Below are 26,973 nucleotides of genomic sequence, written 5' to 3' on the forward strand. Positions count from 1 at the left end.
CTGAATACGCTGCCTGAAGTTCAGAAAAGTTGAATGACTTGATCTTAATTGTGTCAGAGGCAGGATTTGAATTCAAGTCTTCTTGACTCTGGGTCTGGTTCTTTACCAGGTCGGCTGCCTTATATTTATTAAACCCATTCCCATATTCTAGGCACTGTGCTAGACACTAGAGACAAGGACAAAAATGGAATCCTTCACCCTCAAGGAGATTCCACTCTATTAGAGGAGATGACATGTACATAGATAAGTCTATACAAAATTAATCTGAAATAATTTGAGATAAATCCCTTGGGAGATTAGAAAAGGTCATACAACCTTCCATTTTATTGATAATCCTCCCATTTATGGTCTCCTAATTGATCAATCACTGCCCATAACCAAAAAACAAAAAACTAAAACTCTAGCTAGTTTCTAAACAAACTATATCCCCTAAACATTGCTTTCTTCAGCCTTAGACTACCCCCTCACTCCTTTTCATCCTAAGTGCACTGTAGCCTTATAACCGGAAGTAATAAAATGGCAGAGATAATGGTCTTGATGCCAAAGAACTAGTATGCCTCCAATCTTCTATGTACCAAGTGAATTTGGGGGTTCTCTCTTTCTTTCTCTCTTTCTTTCTCCTCTACTACTTAGAGTTTTGGGAGGCATTCACAAGTTTGTAACAGGTAACTCAGCCAGCATCAAGATGTTGAGGCATGTGACCCATTCTCAAATTTTTGTGCTTTTCAGAGTTTTGTAAACACAAGTTCTGTCAGAGAATGTCTATATAGTCACAGATGTGGCACGCTGCGGGGGACTGAGTCAGATTCAAGAGTCAGCAGCTCTGGGTCTGTAACCCATGCAGGCATGATGCTAATGGTATGATCCTGGGGAAGTAACTTCAGCTCTCAAATCTCCATTTTTTCACAAAGCAATGGGGAAAATAATACAGTACATTCTACTTTCTTCTGCAAGTTGTTGGTGGGAAAAAATGTGTTTTGCAGGCCTTGGACAATGAAATAAAAATTCAGATACTCACATGGATAAAAAGAAATCTTATCAATTAGGATCTTTTCAACAGTACAAGCTACCTCCCATCCATGTCTACCTAGCCTGAGCAACCCTTTCTTTACTATCTCATAAGCTGATCACAAGGGATCTGCAACATAAATACAAGCTATTAAGGCTCTCTCTGTATGTTTAAGATTTTTTAGTCTCTGTTACTCATTCGTGAAATGGGGATGATCTTGACCTCCCTCAAAATAATTGTGAAAAGTATTAAATGAAAATTATAAAATACTCTGCCAATATAAGACGCTGTCACAATCTGCTTGATGTTAACATTGGATGTGTATTTTTAGTATATGTTCTTGTATCTCTTTATGAGATCTGTTCTCTCTCCTCCACGTGGGCACATAACTCCCACGAACATTAAAGCTGCCAGAATTCAACTTCTCCCAACTCTGAATACTGTACTCATTATCTTATAGCCATAAACATAGTTCTAAGTGTAGAACACTGTGTATTATTAGGGGGATCATGCAAAATTAAAGAGGTTCCATTTAATGAAGCAGGCAATGATTAGCCATAACACTGTAAAGTAAAAGGGTAGAGAGACAAGAAGAGAGGAATTAGAGGGGGAGAGAGAAAGAAAGAAGGAGGAGAGAAGGAAAGTATGAGAAAGAAGGGGGCAAGGGAGTAAAGGAGGGAGAAGAAGGAGAAATGGGAAGAGAAAATGTGGGGGGAAAGAGAAGGGAGAAGAAGAGGAGAGGGGAATGGAATAAAGAGGGAGAGGAAGAGAGAAAGGAGAGCAAAGGGTGGGGGGAGGGAGAAAGGCTGAGAAGAGTGGGGAAAGGAAAAAAGAGAAAAGAAGGAACAACAGGAAGAGAGAAGAGAAAGGAAAGGAGAGAAGAAAGGGAGAAAGAAAATGGTTAAGGGAGGAAAAGGATATGAGAAGAATAGATGAAAACTGTTAGTGCTTTTCCTGTTTAAAAAAAAAATTACATGGCCTGAATAATGGTCACAACATGGAGGCAGTTTTGACCTAGCTGACCAATCTAGTCTGTCATTATCACCACCATGTTTGATGTCTGTGGGAAAATGATACCCTTGAATAAGAGACAGACTTCCAAGTTCCTGTATGTCTTATTGTTCTGCAAAGCAGAAACTGCAGAGCACTAGTTTCTCTTCCTTTCTCCAGAAAGCATAGGTCTATTAAAATAAACCTCATTTCCTACAAGATATTTCCATCTTCATCAAGCCTATTACTACCAACCAGATTAACAGGATTAGTGGAATCTAGGTCTGAATAAAGGCTTCCTGGCGAGCCCTGCTCCTGCAGCCACTCTGTGTTGGGTTGGCAACTGGAACCTGGCTCTCAGGACTGGCGCCTACAAGGAGACCACTTCCAACAGGCACTTATGGTTCATTGTACCAACATGACTATTGCCAGCTGGCTGGTGGATAAGAGAATGCCTTTAATGGGAGGAAGCGGGGCAGGTCTCACTATAGCGCACTTTTAGAGGTCCTGGGGCATTTCCTGGTAAAGACTGTCCTAATTAGGCTGTATATTTCCGAAGTGAAAGGTCAGCAAAGAGCAGGCAAAGAGCCAAGAAGAATTATATAACAGGAAGTTGGATCTCAGGAAGTTTTTGCCTTGGAGCCAGACTTGTTTTGTCATGAAGTACAAATCAGAATCCTTGGCAACTCCTGGAAGAGAATTATGGAATTTTAACCAGTCAGATAGGGCATGGGATTCATTACTGCAATTTGAGAATTACTAAAAAAAACTTAAGAAAAAAAAAATGTTGGTGCTAGGACCTGATAAAAGTTTTGAAAATGGGTTAGGATGTCAGAGAATAAGGGAATTTTGGAATGAAGTAAGAAAAGAGGAAGAAGAAAATGGAAGGGGGGAGAGGAAATAAGAGAGGGGAGAATAAAAAGATAAAAGTACTTTTTAAACTAAATTAAATTAAAAATTATACTTTTTAAGTAAAAAGAGAAGAAGGAGAGAAAGAGGGTCAGAATAGAGAGGACAGAAATAATTGACTATGCAAAGACCGAAACCATTCCTCAGAGATGGAGAAACAATTCTTCCAGGCCCCAGTCTCCTAATCTTTGTATTCTCTTGGATTCTTTACTCTCACCAAGAAGACTATCACTTTTTAAGTTCTCTCCATCCACCTCTGCAATTTTTTACAGTTGGTCCCTCCTCTCTCCAATCCCAGTGTAACTACCCTAGTCTAGACTGTCATACTTTTTCCTTAAGCATTAACATTACTATTTGAAGGTCTTTACAATTCCACTTTCTCATATCTCCATCCCATCCTACTACCACTAAGTGTTATAAAGACACGTTAGGTGAAACAGTGCATGTAGGTAGGAAGTCCTGAGTTCAAATCCCACCTCAGACGTATAATAGCTGTGTAATTGTGAGCAAATCATTCAACATTTTTCGGTCTCAGATTCTTCATCTGCTTGAGAAAACATAATAATAATATACTTTGCACAAAATAAAGCATTATATATATGCTAGCAGTTCTCCATAGAACCAACTAACTGGGAACATGTCCCAATTAAAAAACTTTTCATGGTTTTCCACTGTCTTCAGACTGACTCTAAACTCCTAATCCTAGCTTTGAAGACCCCTATCTACAACTAACCTATTTTTTCCCATCTTATTGCATGCTGGTGTTCTTCGGGGCAAGGACTGGTTTCCATTTTTGCTTATTTTGTCTTTGAATTCCCCAGCACCTCATGCTTGGTGATTAATGGACCTCCTGATTTCATTCTGTACACTCTTATCATTGGACTTTGACTTGGGCTAGAATGGCTTCCCTTATTATCCTCTACCTTTTTTTCCATCAAGGACTAACTCAAATGAAACCTATTCAGTAGAAACTTTCTTAACACAGAACTTTCCTGTTCAGTGGGAAATGATCTCCCCTCCTCAAATTATTCATAGCATAATACCTTACACACAGTAGGCACTGAAAAAGTGTTGAATGAATGAATGAACTTACTAAGAAGTTCTTAAGGTGATTGACCACTGTGGAAAAGACCAAACACTGTTCAATGGTTTAGCTTCCCTTGAAAAATGGTCTATGTCTAAAATAATTTCTCCTCCCCTTCCCCATTTTATTTTTAAGCCAATAAACTTATATTAAGCACCTTCTTTGTGCCAGGAACTGTGCTAAACTGGAAATAAAAAAGAAAGACAAAAAATATCCCTTGCTTTCAAAGATCTCACAATTTGATGAGGGAAGCAACAGGCAAACAATTATGTATAAACAAGATATATCCAGGCTAAATTGGAGATGAATTCAAAGGGAAGGCACTAAAATTTAAGAAATGAGAAACCATTATTTTGTAGTTAGGTGACTCAGGAAATCATGAGTTTTTCTTCTCAGTTATTAGAGTTAGGATTGGAATTTAGTTACAGGAAAACTAGGATCATAGACCTAAAGTTTATAAGCTCTAGAAAAGACCTTATAAGCCTTCAAGTCTTAACTTCTTATCTTACAAATGGGAAACCTGAGGCTCAGGGAGGTGAAGTGATTTGTTCAAGGTCACATTGTCAGCAAGTTACAGAGATGGCATTGATTCCAAATCTTCTTTCCACTCTACCAGGACACCATAGCAAAAGAAGTTAATTGTTTGTGAATTAAATAACAAATTGGTTTAGTTCTTGGGAGATAAAGGAAGAGTTGAAAATGATTTAAAAGTTTATTGTTTTTTTCCCCTTTAGTAGAAAAAGTGACTGCTGGACAGAATTCTTAAATCTTTTGCATTTCTGTAACTTGGGTTTTAAAGTTGATGATTAAACTTAATATGAATTATTCTCTTTGAATAATAAAGGAAACTTCTTCCTAAATTATTTTTTTCTTGGCAATCACATCAAAGAAGAGGAAACAGTAGAAAGCTGCTGAAGGTAATAAGTTAAATAAGCTGCTGGCTTCAGGAGGTAGTTGGGTTGAGCATGCAGACTGCAGAGGCCTGAAGACTCTATTATATCCTGGGGCACTTTCTACTGTTATTACTCTCATACCCATGGTGGGGAGTGGCACTTTCAAAAAGTCGGTGACATTTTCAATTTATCTTGGCCTTTCTTCTTACATATGACCTGAGAGGTGGGTGGCCAAAAAATATCATTTTGAAGAAATGATATTACACTGAAATGTTAAAACTGCTCCCTCTCAAATGTTTCTGTATTTATAGAATCTGAGAGTTGAAAGGTGCATCAGAATCAGCTTAATCTTCTGGTCATCCAGAATTCTCTTAAAAACTTTCAAAGAGAAGGGAGCCAATATCTTCCCACCCCTACCCTTGGAATAGATCTAATTGTCAGTAAGTGTTTCATCATATTGAGCCCATAACTTCCTCTCTTTAATTCTATCAAGATATGTAAAAAATGTTTACCATTTTCTACAAAGAGTCCATTGTCATTGGATCATGGAGCACCTGATGGTGATGAGTAAAATGTAAGAAAACTAGAAAGGGACCAAGTTATAAAAGGCTTTAAAAGCTAAACAAAGGATTTTGTATCTTATCCTGGAGATAAAAGGAAGATACTGGAATCTATTGAATAGGAGATGACATAAACTTGTATTTTAGAAATATAACTTTGATAGATGAGTGGAGAATGAATGGGAAGAAACTTGAGGAAGGAAGACCAACTAGAAGCTTATTGCAATAGACTGGGTATATGGTGATGAGACGATACATCAGAGAAAAGAAGGGATCATATATAAAAGATGTTACTAAGGTAGAGTGAACAACACTTGACAATTGATTGAATATAGGAGGTGAGAGTGATTTGACTTACTATGTTAGTTGTGAGCCTGAGTGACTAGGATTGTGGTGGTACCATTAACAGTAATAAGGAAGTAGGAAGTAGGGAAGGTTTTTGGGAAAACAATGATGAATTCAGTTTTGTTCATGTTGAGTTTAAGATGTCTATGGGACACCCCATTGGAGATGTCTAACACAAAATATAAGTTCAAAGAAGAAATCCAAACAAATTGACATGAGGAATTTCATTTAGGAGGTAGGGTGAATCTATCATTAGAGCTCAATCAATGTGCCAAAAGTCTCAGGAACCAGAAGAGTAGCTATCAAGTGTTAGATTATTTTTTGCTATAGCCACTTGCTACTAATTTGTAGAAGTTTTAAACCTGAGAAATCATAAATAATGCCTATTTTAAAGTATTAAAAGAGGTATCAATGAAAAATGAACTACAGTAGGTAGAATCCAAAAATCATTTGTAAAAATGATTACAACTATGGTGATTTCCAGGATTTTTATAGCAAAAAGTCATGAATTCAAGCCAAATTCCTATCCTTCCTTTCTCCAGTGGTGAGAGGCATTGCACAACAGTGAATAAATCTCACCTTGTGAGTAGGGTTAATGGTACATCAGTCAGATGAAGCAACAAAGCTATAACTCCAAGTTTCATCTGTTTGTAAAGGGACAGATTCCATTTTTGATAGATTAATGCCAGTCAGTGCTAGGCACTGTGCTAAGAGCTGGGAAGACAAACAGAGACAAAAGTCAGTCCCTGTCTGACTGTCCTCAGGGAGCTTTCAGGTTAATGGAAGAGATAACAATCAAATATGTATATATATAGATAGATAGATAGATAGATAGATATGTACATGTAAGCTATGTACAGAATAATTAACAGAGGGGAAAGCACTAGAATTATAAAGGATTAGGACAGGTTTCCTGTAGAAGGTGACATTTAATTGGGACTTTATGCCAAGGAGGACAGTACTCAGAGCTGCAAATATAGGGTTCAGCCAGAAAAAACTGCCTAGAGCTCAAAGATGGAGTGTCTTGTTCATGAAATAGCCAAGAGTCCAATATCATTGGATCAGAGTTCATAATGGGGAGTAAGGAAGAAGAGGAACTAGGTTACGAAGAGCTTTGAATGTCAAAGACAGCATTTTGCATTTGATCCTAGATGTAATAGAGAGCTACTAGTTTATTGAGTGAGTTGCAGGCTGACATGATCATCCTGGTGCTTTAGGAAAATCACACTGGTGGCTGAATAAATTGGAACAGGGAGAAAGTTGAGGCAAGTAGACCCACCAATAGACTATAGCAGTGGTATGATGTGATAAGAAAGGGGCATTATATTTTTTTATTTTTTTTTCAAGGGTTAAATGACTTGCCCATGGTCACACAGCTAGGTAATTAAGTGTCTGAGGCTAGATTTTAACTCAGATACTCCTGACTCCAGGATCAGTGCTCTATCCACTGTGCCACCTAGCTACCCCAGAAGAGGACATCATTGAGAGATGTTGTAGAGGTGAGATTTACAGACCTTGGCACAACTTGAATATAGGGTTGGGAAGAGAGGTTATTGATCCAGAGCTGGAAGTTTATCTACTCCAATTTTCAATATGTCTTCTTTGGTCTTTGCATAAGGAGATAGAATGCTTGAGATGTTGTTACCCTTCAGTTATGGTCTAGCTTTTAATAGTGTCATGAAAACAATGACCTCATTCTCCCCAACTTGATAATTATAGTGGAATACTTTTTATAACTTGAAAAGGCAACTCTGGTAGATTGATATGGGAGTTAAAATTAACTATAACACAAGAGTAAGCCACAGCATGCCTTTCTTACCTTATCTTGTGGAACAAAATAAATAGGATGGAAAACATGTGAGGCTTGCCGATGTGTAAGAAAGGTTTTGTATAAGGCAATCTGCTCCTGTTCTTTATCTCATTTTCCATGCTTTCTTTCACAGTTAAAAGTTTGACCCAAGCACCTGCTATTTTTGCATGTGGCACTTTTCTGGAATGTTTAAAAAAAACTACAAGTGCAAGAATAAAATTGCTCTTAAAATAAAGAGAAACTTTGGTTTTAAAAATTCTAATTTTTTTTAAATATATAGGGAAATTGACAAAAAATGCACCTACTATAACTCATTTTTCCCTTTTTGTAACAAAGGTCATTCTCATAGAAGTCAGTTACTGAAGATTCTGGTACACCTTAGAATTTACTCAAAAACTTTTGAAACTAACTAGATTAGAGAAAAAATTCTAAATAAGAGGAAATGCTATAACTGAAGTTAAGGAGATCCAGCCAGACAGGCTACCCTGAATGCTAAAGGATTATAATTAAGCTTGAGTAACAGCTCTAAACCACCCAAACCACTCAATCCCAAATGGATGAGAAGGATGCTTATTCAATATGCTATCTTTGTGTATGTTGGCAAGAGTTGTGGATTAGTGATGTATTTAGATCTCTCTATTATTAAATGAAATAGTATCTCTAACTTTATGTGGACCATCTGCCTCAAAAATGCACTCTCCACTGAGCTGTGTTGAAAATTAATCCTTTGGGTTACTGATAACTTTAACCTAACTAGGTTTATATATTTTAAAAGAGCTATAAATATTTATCATATATATATGCACAATTTATAAATTATGTATACACATCTTATTTATCCATTAATTTGTTTGTTTATAAGGGCAGCTAGGTAAAACAGTGGAAAGAGTGCTGGGCCTGGAGAAGTCTGGAAGTCTCTTTCTGAGTTCAAAACTGATCTCAAGGGGTGGCTAGGTGGCACAGTGGATAGAGCACAGGCCCTGGAGTCAGGAGTACATGAGTTCAAATCCAGTCTCAGACACTTAATAATTACCTAGCTGTGTGGCCTTGGGTAAGCCACTTAATCCCATTGCATAGTAAAAACTAAAAGAAAAAAAAAACCAAAAAACTGATCTCAGACACTTAGTAGATCTGTGACTCTGGGCAAGGCAATCTGTCCTATTTGCCTCAGTTCCCTCATCCATCAAATAAGCTGGAAAAAATGGTAAACTACTCCAATGTCTTTGCCTGGAAAATCCCAAATGGAGTCACAAAGAGTCAGACATGCTAGAAATGAGTCAACAACATATATTTATAAATTGTATGTATGGATTACATGTATGTACTTGCATAAAGATAAACATATATACATATATATATATTTATATTTATGTGTATATAGGTACATTTTTAAAAAAATGTTTTCATGGTATCTTGTAGAGGTCAGACCACCAGACTTGCCACCAGAAAACCTGGGTTTTGGTTTTGTGTCAATAACCTAATATGTGACCTTGGGCCAGTTACATTCTCTGGGCCTCAGACTTCCCCTTTCTACAAAGACTTTAGGAAACAAAGCTATGACACTTTTGGTATATAAAATTTTAGGTCACAAGAAGGCAGTTGTTTACTGGTAAAGGTTTAATAAGATTGGGGGACAGTTTATATAAGACATGCTTGTCAGTTTAATCTACATTAATAATATTTTCTCCATCTCTTTCTTTCTTTGGAGGCAATGGGATTAAAGGACTTACCTAAGGTCACACAGGTAGTAAATGTCTCAGGTCAGATATGAACTCAGGTCCATCTGACTTCAGGGCTTGTGCTCAGCATTTTGTGCCTCCTAGCTGCCTCCTTCCATCATTTTCTTAAGTCTAGAAAATCAACAAAACAATCAATCAAGCCTGTTTTTGAGATATCTCGGAGAGGTAAGTGTTCACACTGAAAATTTAACAGACCATCCTTCCAAGTTGGTTTGGAGCTGGTACTAGCACACCCTATGAGTGACTAAGGACCTCTCAGTTATTGGAACAGACTGTTGAACCCATCCTTTGGTGTTGATGTGAAGCTCCTCATCTGTGACCAAGATCTCCAAGGTCTGTTTTAGCTCTGATACTTGAATATTCTATTTCATTTTAGTCTTACTACCACTCTAAGAGATAAAAAAAAGAGCAAGTAAATAGTGATAATGATCATCATGATCATAAAGATGGTGATGATAGCTAGCATTTAAATAGTGCCTGCTATATGCCATTTACTCTGTGCGTTTTCCTTTACCAATATTATATTACTTCTCCTGTAAAGTGAAAAGGTAAAGAAGTAATAATGGTAATAATAAAATAACTGCCCAGAGTCACATAATTAGGGGTGGGGAAAAAGGAATAAATAAAAAAAAGGAATAAAACAACAACATCTGAATTAGGACCTGGATTTTTCAGATTCCTTGATTAAGATTCTTTTAACTCTTCTGGACTTTGCCTGTTAAAATGTAAATACCCCTTTATTAAAAGGAGGGTACAAAAGTATAAAGATTTTTTTTCTTTTGAGTCATTAACATCTTAATCATGAATCAGTTTCAGATGAGTAGCCCTACTGCAAGGGGGGAGAACCTTAGACTTAGACTTTGAGAAGGAGCTACTGGGTTCTAGGCATAAAATTGCAGTCTCCAAGCTGGAGAGAGCAGCAGGAGCCACCTGATCTAACCCTGATGTCACCAAGTTTGACCAGGATTCATCCTACAATATCTTTGACCAATGGCCTTTGCTTTAAAAACTCCAGCAAGTTGGAACCTGCTGTTAAGATCTCAAATCACCATCCTCTAGGTTCTCTTCTTTTTCAAGGTCTTTCCTAAAATATGGCACCAGAACTAAACAGAGAATTATAGTTGTTGTCTTGGAAGGGCAGGGTACAGGGGACCATCCCATACCATTTGGGACATCATACCTCTCTTAATAAGGTGGGCACTAAGTCTGCATTTGCCCTGACATAATACAAACTCACAATGAATTTGCAATAGTATAATTTCCTTGGGATGTCACTTCAACTATTTGGGATTCAATTTTCTTATATATAAAACAGTAGGAATTGGACTACCTAATCACTGAGGCTATTTTGTGACTCAGCAGCTAGCTGTAGATTCTAATAGAGGACAGTGGTACAAGCAGTTCTCTTAATATTGAAAAGAAGGTACCTGAACAGATAAAGGTAATTTCCTTATTTGGGATTTTCCTGTAATCAATGAAATTATATGTTTAATCCTTATCCCTATAAATCAAAAATACTTTTTTTTTTTGAGAGGATAGAGTTGAGTGGGGAATTTTAAGCATCCATGAAAGTAGAATAATAGCACTTGATTAGTAAAGGTCTTGGTAAAAGGATGGAGGGGGACTCATAAATAACCTTTTTCATAATCTTTTTTAGGTTCAGTCTAGTTCAAGGACCATTATAGGTAAACAAAATGAATGAAAAGCATGTTTGTTATGAGCAAAGCAATGTGTTAAACGCTAGAGTTACAAATACAAAAGCAGAACATTATCTGCCCTCAAGGAGCTTACATTCTAGACTTAAATATGGAATACAAAACTAGTCTTTTCCCTTAAGGAGTTTACATTGTAATTGAGAAGCAAATAAAAGGAGGCATATTTTTGCCTAAGGAGGTAGGTAAATGTTCTAAAGTCCAAGAAAAAAGTAAAAGTTGAAAGTAAGGAGAAAGAAAACTATCTATTTTTCCCCCAAAACTCTTCTAGCAAGATCAGTAGATAGGAGGTTTCTTGGGTAATGACTCCTTTTATAATATAAAAATCATGTGATGGTAGTTGCTGTTTCAAGTAGCAAGTGAGGAGAATTAAGAAGGGAAAAAAATTTTTTTCCTTTTATTTCTCCTTAGAATATGTGTGAGAAAATGCAAGGGATAAATGAGGGGAGAGAGAATATTTGGGAAGGGAGGAAGTAGAAAGGAAGGACACTTGCCACCAAAGTGAGAATCTGGTGCCCAGAGCAGATCTGCTCTCTTCTGTGTCTTCATGGTTCATCTATTATATTTGCATTTTATGTTCCATGCCTTGGGGAAAGTCTTCTGGCCTTGTACCTACCAAAATGAACTTTAAGTCCTGAACTTTCAGTTTTCAAAGGGAAACAGGGGAAAAAAGGATGCCCTGTAATTAAATCCTGGATCTTGGCATCTGATTAAAATTTAAAGACCTACTTTTATTTTTACCTAAGTTCCCTCCCCCAGTGACTCAGAGCCATTGTCTATTTGCATTTTGCAGTCTCTCTTCCCCACAAAAGAGCCTGTAGAGTTGCTCAGTTTTTCCTTTGAGTCTAGTTTTGGTATTCCCCCAACCCACTTCAGGTTCTCTTCCTTTCACTGGAAGGCAAGCTCTTAAAGAACAGTGACTTGGGAAGGATTAGGAGAGAATTGTCCTTTCTTTGTATTTCTAGTTGTTAGCACAGAACCTAGCATAAATAGTATTTATGCTAGCATAAATAGTAAACACACGGGTCTCTATATAGTCAGGAAAACCTGAGTTTAAAATCCTGCCTCAGATGCTAGCTGGGGGATGCTGGCAAAGCAAGTCAATATGAATTATTTTGTTCCAAGTCAGCAAATATTTCTCAAGTATCAACTAAAAACCAGAATATGCTAAGAGCTGGGGATAAAAAAAAAAAAAAAAAAACTCAGCCTCGGTGTCATCTGTAAAATGGTGGTTACTAACAGCACTTTTCTCACAGTAAGACAACCTCTATTTCCAACACCATTTCTCTTTCCAGCAGTTGCTTTGTTCAAATGGATTAAGAATTCCCTTAGAATAGAAAAATTTGAAAGATTTTTTTAAAGGGCTTCTTAATTTTTCAGTTACTTCAAGGTGCCTTTAGGAGACTATTGTAAACATCCAGACCACTGGCAAGCCTTGGGAACTCTTATCTGTATAGACTCTTTTGCTCTCAGTCTAAAATAATCATGGTTTGCCCATGAGTAAAATGGGTAACTTTTTTTTTAAAAGAAAATAAAGTAGAATGCTTCAATCTGCATTCAGACCTCATGAGTTCTAACTCTGGATGTGAATGGTATTTTTCATTATGAGTCCTTCAAAATTATCTTAGATCATTATATTGCTGAGTTGCTACTACTGTGTATAATGCAGAACTGATTCTGTTCACTTCATGCTGCATCAGGTCACACAATACTTTTCAAATTTTTCCAAAATTCGCCTCTTCCAGATTGCTCTACAGGATGGTTGGATCAATTCCCAACTCTACCCAACAGTTCAATTGGTGACTTGAACTATCCCTAACATCCCTCATGAGGTCATGAGCTGACTGAAAATCTGTGTCTAAGATTCAGTTCAGTTTTTTTACATAAATACCGTTTATAAAATACCTTAGTTAAAAAAAAAAAACTTTCCTGAAATTAGATCTAAATAGATTTACTTGAGAAAGTGAGTGTAAAGCACTGTTATAGTCAATAGTGGAAAAAAATGTAGCCAATCAGTTCTTTGGCACAACCTTAATTCAAAAGCAGATTCCCTAGATGTGAATGAAACTTAAAAACCTCCCAGTAAGGAATCTGCCTGAACTTTCTCAAAAAAAAAAAAAAAAAAAAACAAGCGGGAGCCCGGGGGGGGGGGGGGGGGGGGGGTCGGGGGCAGGGGAGGATTCGGAAGGTAGAGGAGTCATAGATTTACCATAATGGGGAATACAGTGAAGACCTCTGTGACTGGCTTCTTTTTTTCTGCTTCATAAGGGGAAAGGAGCTGAAGCATGCAAGAAAACCTAGTCTTCACCTTGATTAGTTGGAAGTAGATGTAGAAATGTCACCCATTCTAAAAACTCGGCATATACTGCCATAACGGAATTTTGATTAACGTAATATGAGTAGAGTGTATTTAAAAGAAATAATCAAATAATTAAAAACCATGTATTTAATCATGATAAAGAAGATAATAATAGTATTCATTATTATATTGCTTTACATACATTTTCCCATTTCTATTGAATTAATAGAATTAGTGAGAGGCACTAAATTATGCATGCTTACTTCTTTTTTTTTTTTGCAAGGCAATGAATAGGGTTAAGTGACTTGCTCAAGATCACAGAGATAAGTAATTATTAAGTATCTGAGGTCAGATATGAACTCAGGTCCTCCTGACTCTAGGACCAGTGCTCTCTCTATCCAGTGCACCACCTAGCTGCCCTATGCTTATTTCTTTAAGTCATGTTCTCTCTACATATATTTTATAAAAGAGATGCGTAATATTGTATGCTTTTAACAAAAGTTATATATCTAAAATGTTCAGTTTTTATTTACTATTATGGCTTATAATGAATGTCATGGAGGTCACCCTGGAATTTTGAAAGCAAACTCTAGCAGATTGGACCATTTAATACAAGCATCAGGAATAGTCCCAACAATATCCTGAATCAGATTTCTAATATCCAGTCTAATTAAGTACCTCATCACCAGTAGGTGATGAATTTCTGGTGATGAAATTTTTGGTCATAGCAACCCATTCAAATTAAACAAAGAGAAATAAAAATTTCAGTCTTGTGTGTCTCTTTTCTAATTTTAGAAACAGTTCCAGAAAAGTGGGGAAAATGTAGATAGTGCTAAGAATTGAAGTTTTTAGACCATCTTTAAACTTAAATTAGCTATTGATACTCTCAGTATAAAAATTATTACCTATTTAACAACAAGTAATCATACTTCTGGAGAATCAAAATTATATGAATTTTGACTTTCTCAATATAAACAAAACTGAAAGAAAGAAGATGCAGCTAAATGGGAAAGTTTCTTACAGATTCTCTCTGGAGAGACCAGCTAAGACATCACATTGGGGGACATTTAGCCATATGCTATTGTAGCACAAAAACATATTTGCAAAAAAGACCTCTGTTAAAAAAAATTATAGTTCATGCACCTGTTGTAGAGGATGAAAAGGTAAAAATTACATCAATATTTTTTTCTAAATTAAAACAACATATACATTGATAACCAAGTAGCCAGACAGGAAGTCAGCAAGACCCTTCCTGAATTCAAATCTAACCTCAGACAGTATCTGCATTATTCTAGGCAAGTCACTTAACCTATTTACCATAGCTTCCTCGTCTATAAAGTGAGCTGATAAAGAAAATGGCAAACCATTGCAATATTTTTGCAAAAGAAAATTCCAAATGAGGCCACAAGACACAACTGAAAAATAACTGAACTACAAAGTACTTTTATATTCAGCAACTTCAGTGCACAGGTAGAAATAGATGAGATTAAAAAATGTAATGAAAGCCCCTCTCCTCTTCTCCCTTCCTCCTCCTCCTCCTCCTCCTCCTCCTCCCCTCCTCCTCCTCCTCCTCCTCCTCCTCCTCCTCCTCCTCCTCCTCCTCCTCCTCCTCCTCCTCCTCCTCCCTCCTCCTCCTCCTCCTCCTCCCCCCCCCCTCGGCGGCCAGAGCCCACCCCGCGCTGCCCCCCGCCACCGGAGGCCGCTCTCTGCGCCGCCGAGTCGGCTTCGTGCCCTCCCCGTCCACCAGCCCCGGGTGGCGGTGCCAGGGCCGGGGCGGGGTGCGGAGCCCACCCGCGAGCCCACGGCGCCTCCCTGCAACGGCCCGCTGAGGAGGAGCCGCCGCCGCCGCTTACCTGCTCCGGCCACACGCACCTGCCGTGGACCTGACCTTCAGCGGCATCACCCCCTACGGCTCTTTCCTAATTAGCGCCTGCAAAGATGGCAAACCTTTGCTACGCCAAAGAGACACAGGAGACTGGCTCGGAACATTTTGGGGTCATAAGGGTGCTGTTTGGGGTGCTACCTTGCATAAAGATGCTACAAAAGCAGCTACGGCAGCTGCAGATCTTACAGCCAAAGTATGGGACGCTGTTTCAGGAGATGAACTGATGACCTTGGCGCATAAACACATTGTCAAGTGTGTGGGTTTCACTCAGGATAGCAACTATCTATTGACAGGGGTCAGAATAAACTTTTAGGCATCTATGATTTGAACAACTCTGAAGCAGAACCTAAGGAAATCAGTGGTCACACCTCTGGCATAAAAAAGGCTTTATGGTGCAGGGATGATACACAGATTCTTTCAGCAGATGACAAAACTGTCCGCCTCTGGGATAGAGCTTCAATGACAGAAGTAAAGTCTCTAAATTTTAGTATGTCAGTTAGCAGTATGGAATATATTCCTGAAGGAGAGATTCTGGTAATAACCTATGGGAGATCTATTGCTTTTCATAGTGCAAGTCTAGAGCCAATTAAATCTTTTGAAGGTCCTGCTCCCATCAATTCTGCATCTCTTCATCCTGAAAAAGAATTTCTTATTGCAGGTGGTGAAGATTTTAAGCTTTATAAATATGATTATAATAGTGGAGAAGAGCTAGAATCCTACAAAGGGCACTTCGGTCCTATTCACTGTATAAGGTTTAGTGCTGATGGAGAACTATATGCTAGTGGTTCTGAGGATGGGACGTTGAGACTATGGCAGACTGTGGTAGGGAAAACATATGGCCTTTGGACATGGGTGCTTCCTGAAGAAGAGGGTAGAGAACTAGCAAAACTGAAGATCAGTTTTCCAGAAACAACAGAAGAGGAGCTAGAAGATCTATCTTGGCTCAGAAAACTCAGATTCCATCTATAGTTCCACTCCTGAAGTGAAGGCCTGAGCACCTGGAAAATGCCACAGATGTTATGCCACATGTGGACTAAAACAGGCAGCAATTAGCAGAAGCCTTACTGAGTTACTCTCTCCCATAAGGCAAACATGGGCAGTAAACGATGGGGAATGCAATAGCTCCATTGTTGGAACTAGCTTGGTGTCTCTAAGTGAAAACTTGAGGCAATCATAAAATGGCGGGTAGAATTGTGCTCATTTAGTCTACTATCCTACTGCCTTTTTGAATGAACATGTGCAAGCCAAGATCCAATTTCTCCTATTTCAGTTAGATTTCTTGTAGCCATTTTACTTTATTATGGAGAAAAAAAAATGTAATGGCCTATTTTACTTTTTTTCTAAAAGCAGAAAGACTTTTGCTTTAGTTGTAAAGAAGGGAGTACATAATAAAGTATTTGGTTTGATTTCTCTCATTGTACACTGCTTCTGAACATCTAATTGTTTTCAGTTGTCTAAATAAAATGCCTCTACAACAGTAAAAAAAATGTAGTGAAAATACCAGAATAGACTCCCAAAGACCTTTAGATTATCTAGAATCTTCATGCCTACATATCATGAATGCTTTCTTTTAAGAAGATAATTCTTGGATATGTGACATAGGGAGCATCATAGCATCACAACACATGAAATTAATTATATTTTAAGAAATTTTTAAAAAGTATATTACTGATAGATTCATTCCTGAATTAACTTTCTATGATTTCTCTGACTTATGAGCAAAAAACTAAAATTTATACAAAAAAATGATAAAAAGTATTGTGTTCAATGAAAACTACTCAAACTGACCTATTTAAACATTTTTGACAATGAAAGTGGGATTCATTCTAAAAGAAACTTGGATTATAATAATTTAATATAGAAGTTTAACTGATATAAATTACCATAAAAAGGAGTGTAATCTTAGTCAGCAAACAGTTGACTTGCTTACCAAGTAGAGAGATATGGAAGTCAAGGACAGCACCAGTTGAGAATATGTATGTTTAGAGATTTGGGAATCAGGATGTTGATAGATAATAAGTATCATTTCATAAATCACAGATAAGGAGTATAGGGTACTACTATAAAGTACCAGTTTAAAGGGAGCTTAGCAAGACCCTCAATTGAGCATTAAAATTCTGAGCAAATTCAAGGCTGGAAATAGAGGAAAATAAGCAGAAAAAAATTAAAAAGAGATATAAAAATTTTTATTACAAACTTAAAAAATATCAAGTACATAATTCTCATATAAGAATATATTCATATAGGGGATAGAAAAGTCACTAGGTGAACCAAGATGGTGAAAGTAGCTAAACAAAGCACAAAAGAACTCCATGAGGGAAGTGAAATGGTTGTGAACACATTCAGAGAAGAACTGAGTCACAAAGAATCTGGTTAGGCAAAGATACAAAAGGTATGGGAAAATATTAATTTTAACCAAAGTCAAACAAGAGAACATCAATAAATATTGAACTTTTTGTTTAATTTCTCATCTCCAAAAATTTTCTGAGCATCATCTGCATATATAGATGTTGATAAAGGTCATCATGGGAAATATGTAGACTCTTATAAGTGATTTTACTCACTTTCCATCTCATTAAGTACTTAAATATGTAGAGGCAACATCTCATTGTGTTTATCATTTGTTAAGTATTTAATCTGATAGAGCAAAACACTCATTTAGAAGGTTTTCACGTACTAACATCAAATGGGTCATAAATCAGGGTGAAGGTTAAAATTCTGGAAGAAAGATCCTTTATGAATTATGACAATCTCTAAATGCTTTTGTTTATGAATGACATTGTGATGACTGATTCAAGCTCTGGAATTCTAGAAAAAACTTCCAATTCCTCAGAAGAGGTAGTTCTAACAGTACACATAAGGAGGAAAAACCAAGTGGATAAAAGATATCCATATTCAAATTATGGAATGCAGTTACATAAACAACCAGTAGAACTTTGACATATATATATATATATATATACATATATATAGCACATAAACATGTAAACATAACACACATGCATGTGTCTATGTATATATATGGGCTGTACTATATGTGTTTGTATCTGTGTCTACAGACATACATATATATGCACATTGTATGTGTGTTATACACATATCTATGTACATACATACATATACAAACACACACATGTGTATAGAGTGCAAATGGATAAATTAGACCCAGAATTAAAAAGAAAGAAGAGAATAGGTCATATTGTCTAGTAAATTGCAAAACTCCTTTATTGACTTCAAACTTCTCCTGAAAATGAACACCCTTGTTTAAATATTAGTATTCTATGAGTCTCAAAAAAAAAATGAAAAATGGGTAACATTCTGAAAGCACTGGAAAGGTGCTGGGGGGTATGAGTAGATGTGAAAAGATAACAAATATGGCACTATGAATAAGAATAGAAGTCAAGAATATCTTCAAGAAACAGTATGATTTTAAAAAATGGAATATTCACATGGGAAGGCAAGAACTAGGGTTCAACACTGACCTGCCTCTCTGTACTTCACAGGTATCCTTGTGATGTCAGAAGAAAGAGAGGGAGACCTCTCACATGGAAGATAGACCCTCTGTGACAAACCTACTAAAAGGAGATTGTTGACAAGAATTATATAGAATGCACAGACATATGTTTTGGTTGACATTAATGAGAACAAAATCCATTGTAGGAAATGACTGGAATAGAATTATAAATAAAACATATCTTCTGGCTTGGATCATGGACTAGAGAACCATGATGTCATGGCTCACAGAAGTTTAACTGTATTTCCTTTGGGGTACTTTGAAATTAAATCCTGAGTTAGAAAATTATTACCATGAAGTAACAATAAGTAAGAATCACAAATAACACTTAGAGCCTTGGATGAGAATTTTGGTGGGGAATTATAATTAGCAAGAGGTTTACTTTCCTAGCACACTGCCATTCGTTTCTCATTCTACTCTGGTTCTATTTGTTTCTTTATATTTATATTTCTTTTATATTTCTAAATATTTATTTCTTTATATTTACTAAAAATCCCTAATCATCACTTAGAAAGTATTTTATAAAATGGTTTGTCTTGAAAGAAATGGAAGTCATTGCCTAACCAGTGTACTTAGAGCAAATAAAGGGCCATTTTTTTGGTACTTAAGAAGCAACTTAATAAATTTTTTTATGACTTCAGGTGATTAATCAAATTGAGTACCCTGGAGAATCATTTATGTGTGTATCCTATACTATTCTGTCATGCATTTTGCAAATATTACTTAGCAGATACTCACACAAAGGAAACCTTCAGGCAAATAAATTCATTTTTAAGTGGAAGCAAAATAGGCCAGTTGAATTGGCACTTTGGGTGGTTCCATGATTTTATCAACAATGGTTTACACTTGTACAAATCAATGCCCTTTTAGACTTTCTCATTCTATATAACTCTTTTCTATGTTTTTCCCCAAATTCCACATAGACTCCTAATATATATATATATATACATATATATTATATCATATATGATATGATTCCATAGGTTATATGCTTATTCTGCTGTTTTCTCTTTTCCTTTTTCTCACTCTAGTTCTCCTTCTCCTTATACATACATATGTGTGGATCTAAGTGCCAGTTTTATCTGTCTGTTTTATCTAAAATTCATTATATGACCACCCCATCTTCTTTGTTGGTATGCATGTCCTTAACATATATCAAAATGTAGACATATGACTGGGGAGCATTTCCAAGGATATGGTCCAAACTTCTTAGTTTACAAATCATAAGATTTAGTCTTAAGAAAGTTAAGTAATTTACCCAAGTCCATGCTGGTAATATATATTGAACTAAAACTTGAACTCAGGTCATCTGATTCCAAAGCCAGAGATCTATATCATTTACTTTTCTAGCCCTCCTTAGATTTAGTACCTTCCCTCTGTTAATTATTTCCCATTTATCCTATATATAGCTTTCTTTTCTATATATTTGTTTGTATTCTATCTCCTCCATTAAATTGTAAACTCCCTAAAGGCTAGGTTTGTCTTCTTCCACTTAATAAATATGAATTGATTTCTGCTTCTTAAGTGCTTCTCTGTGGATAGCACTGTGCTGGCTCTTTATTACATAAAATAGTTCAGAGAAGACATGCCTTTAGGGGTTTACAATCTAAGAAGAAAATAGGAAATAAACAGGATGGTACATGACATTATATGGTAAGAGCATGTCAGAGCTGCAAGAACAATGGTCTGTGAAGTCCCAGGAGAAAGTCCCATTTCCATCTGACAGTGATCAGATATACTTCATGATAGAAGTGGTCTGAGTTATGTTTTAAAATATAGGTGGAAATTCAAAATGTGAAGAAGGGGGAAGATGCCATTCCAAGTACAGAGAACTGCATAAACAGAACCAGGGAATCTGGCTAGCTCATCATGCATTTCAAGATACAGAGAGTAGGCCAGTTTGACTGAAGGATAGGGTGTATGAAAGATGTAGTAGATGAAAGAGTGTAGTGAGATGCAAAGGTTAGGAAGGCAAAGCTCATAGGATCATAATTTTAAAACCTGAAAGGTACTTTGGAGACCCTCCAATCCAACCCTTTCATTTTTAAAATAATATTTTATTTTTTCCAATTACATGTAAAGACAAATTTTAACATTCATTTTCTATAAAATTTTGAGTTCCAAGTTTTCTCCCTCCCTCTTCTCTAAGATAGTAAAGCAATACAATATGGATTATATATGTACAATCATGTAAAGCCTATTTCCATATTAGTCATATTTCAGACTCAGTAGCACTTTCTCTGAAAGTGGATAGCATTTTCCATCATGAGTCTTTTAGAATTGTCTTGGATCATTGCATTGCTAAGAGCTGAGTCAATAATAGTTGATCATCGCACAATGCTGCTCTTACTGTGTACAATGTTCTCCTAGTTTTGCTCACTTCACTTGCATCAGTTCATGAAAGTGTTTCCAGATTTAAAAAAAAAACTCAGCATAATAGTATTCCATTACATTCACATCAAAGTTATTCAGTTATTTCTCGATTCAACCCTTTCATTTTACAAATGAATAAAATTGAGACCCAGAGTGGTTAATCCCAATTGAAATTGGGATTCATCCCAGAATAAAAGTTTTTCATCTCATTCTAATGACTATATAATGAGGTTAGTGAATGAAATAGATTACAAAGTCATATCCAGATGATGAACTAAGTTATAGTAGGAATCAAACATTCAGAGAAGGGCAGTCTTTGACACTAAATAAGATGTTTCTGGAGTCAAGCAAGCTAAGCACTGGGCTGGACAGACAAAAATGAAATGGTCCATGCTCTCTTGAAGCTTACAGTCTACCTTGTATCATAATAATAAATTTGGGATACAATTGACATGAGTTCTACATACTCAGGAGTGGGGATTTTTTAAGTTGAAAGGAATTTAGATAGCCTATTATGATTTATTTAAATTGTGTGGGAGAAAGGTTTGTATAATGAATGAGGCATTATTAAAATAGCACTCCTTAGGTTTTTAAGGAAAATAAATAATCAGAATTCTCTAATCAATTCTTTTCTAATGACTTTCCCCTCATTTTTTAAACAGAAAAAATCAAATAATACTATTATTCATCTGACTTGATTGAAATTCCAACTGCAGAGGATCATGCTAAAGGATGCTGAGATTCTACCTATTACTGCTAGCATCCTTCTCCTGGGACTAATAGTGTATAGGTGTTGTATTAGAGCAGTCAAAGCAGTGTGACATTGGAAGGTTTATGGAAGAATTGTCCTTATAAATATGCAAATACTTATTGATTCATCAATAGAAGTATAAAGGAAATAAGTGAGATTCTTAACCCAATGAGATAGTGCAAACACTTTTGAATCAATCAGGACTACTACCTTTACCTTAAGGTAAAGTAGAGAAGAATCTTTGCTATGTTAGCAGCACTTATTTCCCTTCCTTTGTAGACTTCCTTTCCCTCAGTTGTTTAATGTGCTGGCAGACACACACACACACACACACACACACACACACACACACACATATACAGAGAAAGAGACAGAGAGAGAGAGAGAGAGAGAGAGAGACATTGCATCAATACTACTAGCCCTGGTAATCACAGATTGCACTTAAATTTTTCATATACATCATTCACCTTATTCTTATAACAATCTCTGTAAGTGCATGTATGTATTTATATCCATTTTACAGATAGGAACTTGAAGTAATATGGACTGATACCATCTTTCCTTCTGGAAAGTCATACACTGGCAAACATTAGACCAAATTGAATACCTCATTGATATACTCTGTGTTCTGAAAAAAAGATGGATTATGATTCTAGCTTGATTCCATAACCCGAGGAGAGATAAAACAAAATAAGTTTCCTTCCCCAAATGGGACTCTTGTTTCCCCTAAAGACAGACATATAGGAAGATATCATAGGTTCTCTCTCCTCTAGAAGGAAGTGAATGAGAATTTTAAAAGAACGCTTCTTCCTCTCCTTCCTTAATTCAGATCTAACTTAGCTTTTGGAAAAAGCTAATACTAACTTCCAGTCCTGACAGCATTTGGGAGGAAAAAGATACGTGTCTCCTCCAGAACTGTAAGTAGACAATGTACTTAGGGCAAACAACAGTAAATGCAGCATCAAATCAACTATTTAATACAATTCAACTGATGGGAAAATGATACTGTATCTACCACATGAAATAGGTTGAGAGAAGGAACAGAGATCTCAAGATGCCATGGAGCCCCTGTGAAGGGAGGCTGATCACAGGGGAAGCAGGATGCTACCAAGTCAGTGAGGAGGTCACCTGGGCTTTTGCTGACAAGGGAGAAGCATACCATCTGGTGGCTTCTTATTATAATTAATCAATCTTATGAAATAGGTGCTAAGCTCAGTTGTTTCTATACTGCTGAATAATTTCACTCTCAAAATTTCAACACTCTGGGGAAAGGCCCCAGTCATTTGATCCTATCTTTTTTTTTTTGAAAATTTGTTTTTCTCTTTGTTTTATTTTTATGTTTTATTTTTTTAATTATTGCAAGGCAATGAGATTGAGTGGCTTGCCCAAGGCCACACAGCTAGGTAATTATTAAGTGTCTGAGGCCAAATTTGAACTCAGAGCCAGTGCTCTTTCCATTGTGCCACCTAGCCCCCTTCTCTTTATTTTTTTAGAAAGATTTTACTTATTTTGAGTTTTACAACTTTTCCCCTAATCTTGCACAAAAGGCAGTCTGTTTGTCTTTACATTGTTTCAATGGTGTACATTGATCTAAGTTGAATGTGTCTATCCTATCTTTAAAACAGAACTGAGAAGCAGCTAAGGTGGCATAGTGGATAGAGCACAGGCTGGAGTCAGGAGGACCTGAATTCAAATCTGGTCCCAGACAATTAATAATTGCCTAGCTATGTGACCTTGGACAAGTCACTTAACCCCATTGCCTTAAATAAATAAAATTAAAAAAGCTGAATAGGTTTTCTAGAACCTTAGGAAAAAAAGGAACCTGAGTAGAACATAAAACTAAAAATAATGGATGGGTCTCTCCTTCTTCCTCTCTCTCTCTTTCCCTTACTTCCTTTCTCTCCCTTTCTCCTTTTTTGGGGGCTTCCCTCTCTTTCTCCCTTCCATCTCTCTGTCTCTCTTCCCTCTTCCCTTCCCTGTCTCTTTTTCTTCTCACCTTCCTTTTCTTTCTTCCCCTTCCATCCTTTTCTTACCCCTCTGTCTTTCTCCCCCTTCAAGTCAGGGTGAACCCTCCACTCTTTCCCCTAGATTCATATCTGGTAGCTCCAAGACAGCCCCCCCAGGACATGGATAATCAATTTCCATCTTTTTTCATTAATACTAGGTGTCATCATACTCATCAAAATGTGTGTTCTCAGCTCCTGCTGTATGTATAGTTTTGTAATGGTCTCTGGATTTTGCCTTATATTTTCTGTGCTTGATTTCTTTTGAATCTATCTCTAGAACAGAATTCTGTGTTGATTTAGTGTAGTCAGGTTCACTGGGAAAGATAACTAGCTTAAAAGAATATCCTAACAGATTTCAGGTGAAGCAGTACACCTAGTAGAAATAGTAGGGGTAGAGTTTAATTAAATATCTCTATTCATTTAGTTACTCTGACAGATTCTTGATGGAAATATATGAGAAATGTCTGTAAGACTATGATCTATCCCATGGCATTAGAAAATTGAATAATCTCATTAACATTTTGCAAGATATGAACACTTACACACACACACACACACACACACACACACACATACATGCACATCATGTGCACACACACAGAGGGGTGTAGAATCCCCTGCCTCAGTCACCGAATTGTCTGCTAGTCTTCCCTACCTTAATAGATATAGTTTAGAACAGCCACCTGCTTATCCACTGATTTCTGACCCCACATTTATTCTTTCCATCTTTGTTAGGCTGAATAGAAATGAAGATATTAAAAGTCATCAACATTTGGTTCCTGCTAATGTTCTTTCACAGATCCCTGTGAAGAGGAACAGACGGAATAAGTTCCTTACAGATCAGAGTCAACTGAAGGAATGAAATAGTCTTCTAATTTTTCCTTTTTTAAGACAAAATTATAGGCTTGTTCCCATGAGAGGCCATCAAAACACACTCTGTTTGAGAGAATACTCATGGTCTTGAGTTTGGAGCAGAATTTTCTTGGCCTTCACCTTGGGAATTGGTCTTTCATGATAAAGGGGATGATTTCAGAAAAATGTAGGGAAATTTGTATAACTTGATGGAAAGCAAAGTGAGCAAAAACAACTTGACAGTAACTCTTGTCAACACAATAATTCATCACAATTCCAAATGATTAACGATGAAACAGTATCTCCAGAAAGAGAACTGATGGCCTCAGAGTACAGACTGAAACATGTTTTTTTCCTCTTTCTATTGCTTTTTTGGGGTAGGGGGCATGGTTAATGCAGAAATTTAGTTTGCATGACCAGTCATATGTGCTATGGACTTTGTCCCACCTTCTCTGAATTAGAGAAAGCAGAGAATTTGGAACTTAAAATTATTTTAAAAAATATCTCAAAAAAAGATCCTTTCTCAGAGATTGACTTATTTTATCATGGGAAGGTTTTGATGATATGAAAATGAAAAGAAGGGAGAGGGGGAAGTAGCTATCAGCTTCTACATTTAATTTAAAATCTTGCTGCAAATTCATGAATTCTCTAACTGTCAAATGAGCAAAAGTAATGAGAAAAAAGCCTTTCTATTAAGGGAGTGCTCATTTTCAAGCAGCAGCATAACTCTTACAAAAAACACAAGTTAGAGCCCACTGTGGTCTAGGTGACCCTCTGACAAATTTAGTATATGTTACCTAGATTCTTGAAAGATGACAGAATCACTGAGCAGAAGGCAAAGATGGGGTGGCTAGGTGGCACAGTGGATAGAGCATCAGCCCTGGAGTCAGGATTACCTGAGTTCAAATCCGGCCTCAGACATTTAAGAATTACCTAATTGTGTGGTCTTGGGCAAGCCACTTAACCCCGTTGCCTTGCAAAAAAACAAAAAAAAAAAAGAAAGCAGGTGAAGATATCATGCATTGCATGGAGGAAATAATTCTCTGTTATTCTGACAATGTACTAGATTAACCATTATCATTTAACACAATGCTAAGAAGTCTAGCTCACCACCAGATACTAGAGGTAGAATCATAGGTAACAACTTTTTCATCCAAACCAAGTAACCCAAAATTTACCTGAACCTAACATGCCCTCAAATAAACCTTTATAAAACAAATTCAATTGGGAAAGAGAGAATGACCTTGTCACTGAAGACTGAGGGACTCTTCAAGGAGGCATCCTCTTCAAGGATTACAGTGATGTAAATGCTACAATCATAGGGGGACCAGAAAGAAGTTCACCTGGGATATAAAGAGAGAGGAAGAAAGAAGTGAACATCTGGTATTTCTATTTTAACAAATAATTCATTTTCTATAGGCACTAATCTTGTCGTGTTTCTGAAGACGGTCACTGAGTTTAAAGATTCAGTCATCTCGTATCATTCGCAAATGGTGTTAACTATGCTCAGGCTATGGATTATTATCACTTCAGCCACAGGTATCTCAATAGGTCAGTCAATAAACACTCATTAGGTGCCTCCTATATGTATATGTTAATTTCTTTTCTCAGATCCCACAACTCCTAGAAAAGTACAAGACCATATCAACCAAAAGTTCTCCCAAGGACTCCAAACACTTTTGTCACATTGCCTTATTGCACCAAGCACCCATCTTAACCTATCCTTCAAGCTTTCCTATTAAATTACTATCTGCAAATATGAGGGCCATCTTTCCTTTGTCTATAAATGTTACATTTCCCTTGAATACCAGGATTGTAAAAAGTTACCATATTTTCCCATATAAAAGGTGCACCCTTTTTTGAAAATTTGTGGTCTAAAAATTGGGATCATCTTATACAGTGGTTGTAGATTTTTTTTAATTACATTTCCCACTTTTTCATGTTTGTTATCTTCGCCCTCATTGTTCTGCATTTGTTACCAGTATATTATGTTACATTTTGCTATGTTCTGTGCAGAAATGACTCAAAAGATTTTCCTACAGTGCTGAATTCAAGTTCAAAGTGATCCAGTTTGCAAAAGTAAATGGAAATGGTGCTGCTGAACATCAGTTTGGTCCTCCTCTAACTGAGAAAACAATCCAAGACTGGCTACAGGCAAAAGAAACCCTACTGAAAATGAAGGCCACGAGAGGCAGGTCAGAAAAATGGCCTGAGTTAGAAAGGGAAAGAGATGGATGAAGAG

General features: G+C 36.7%; 1 long non-coding RNA gene and 1 pseudogene across 16 annotated transcripts in view; one reads left to right on the plus strand and one right to left on the minus strand.

Moving 5' to 3' along the window:
- LOC141517619 (uncharacterized) overlaps nucleotides 1-26,973 on the minus strand; it is a 170,338-nt gene that overhangs the window by 93,957 nt on the left and 49,408 nt on the right. For 9 of the 16 annotated variants that reach the window (XR_012476920.1, XR_012476921.1, XR_012476926.1 and 6 more), the window contains 2 exons: nucleotides 18,718-26,074; nucleotides 9,331-9,450 (listed from right to left, as the gene is read on the minus strand). This is a non-coding gene — a long non-coding RNA (uncharacterized LOC141517619). Of the gene's footprint in view, nucleotides 1-6,369; nucleotides 6,505-9,330; nucleotides 9,451-18,717; nucleotides 26,075-26,973 lie in introns of all 16 variants that reach the window. The other 7 variants (XR_012476919.1, XR_012476925.1, XR_012476922.1 and 4 more) reach the window with 7 other exon arrangements.
- LOC141517129 (serine-threonine kinase receptor-associated protein pseudogene) lies at nucleotides 13,822-16,550 on the plus strand (annotated as a pseudogene).

This window comes from Macrotis lagotis, chromosome 3 (genome assembly GCF_037893015.1).
Source record: "Macrotis lagotis isolate mMagLag1 chromosome 3, bilby.v1.9.chrom.fasta, whole genome shotgun sequence".
NCBI classification, from domain to species: domain Eukaryota; kingdom Metazoa; phylum Chordata; class Mammalia; order Peramelemorphia; family Peramelidae; genus Macrotis; species Macrotis lagotis.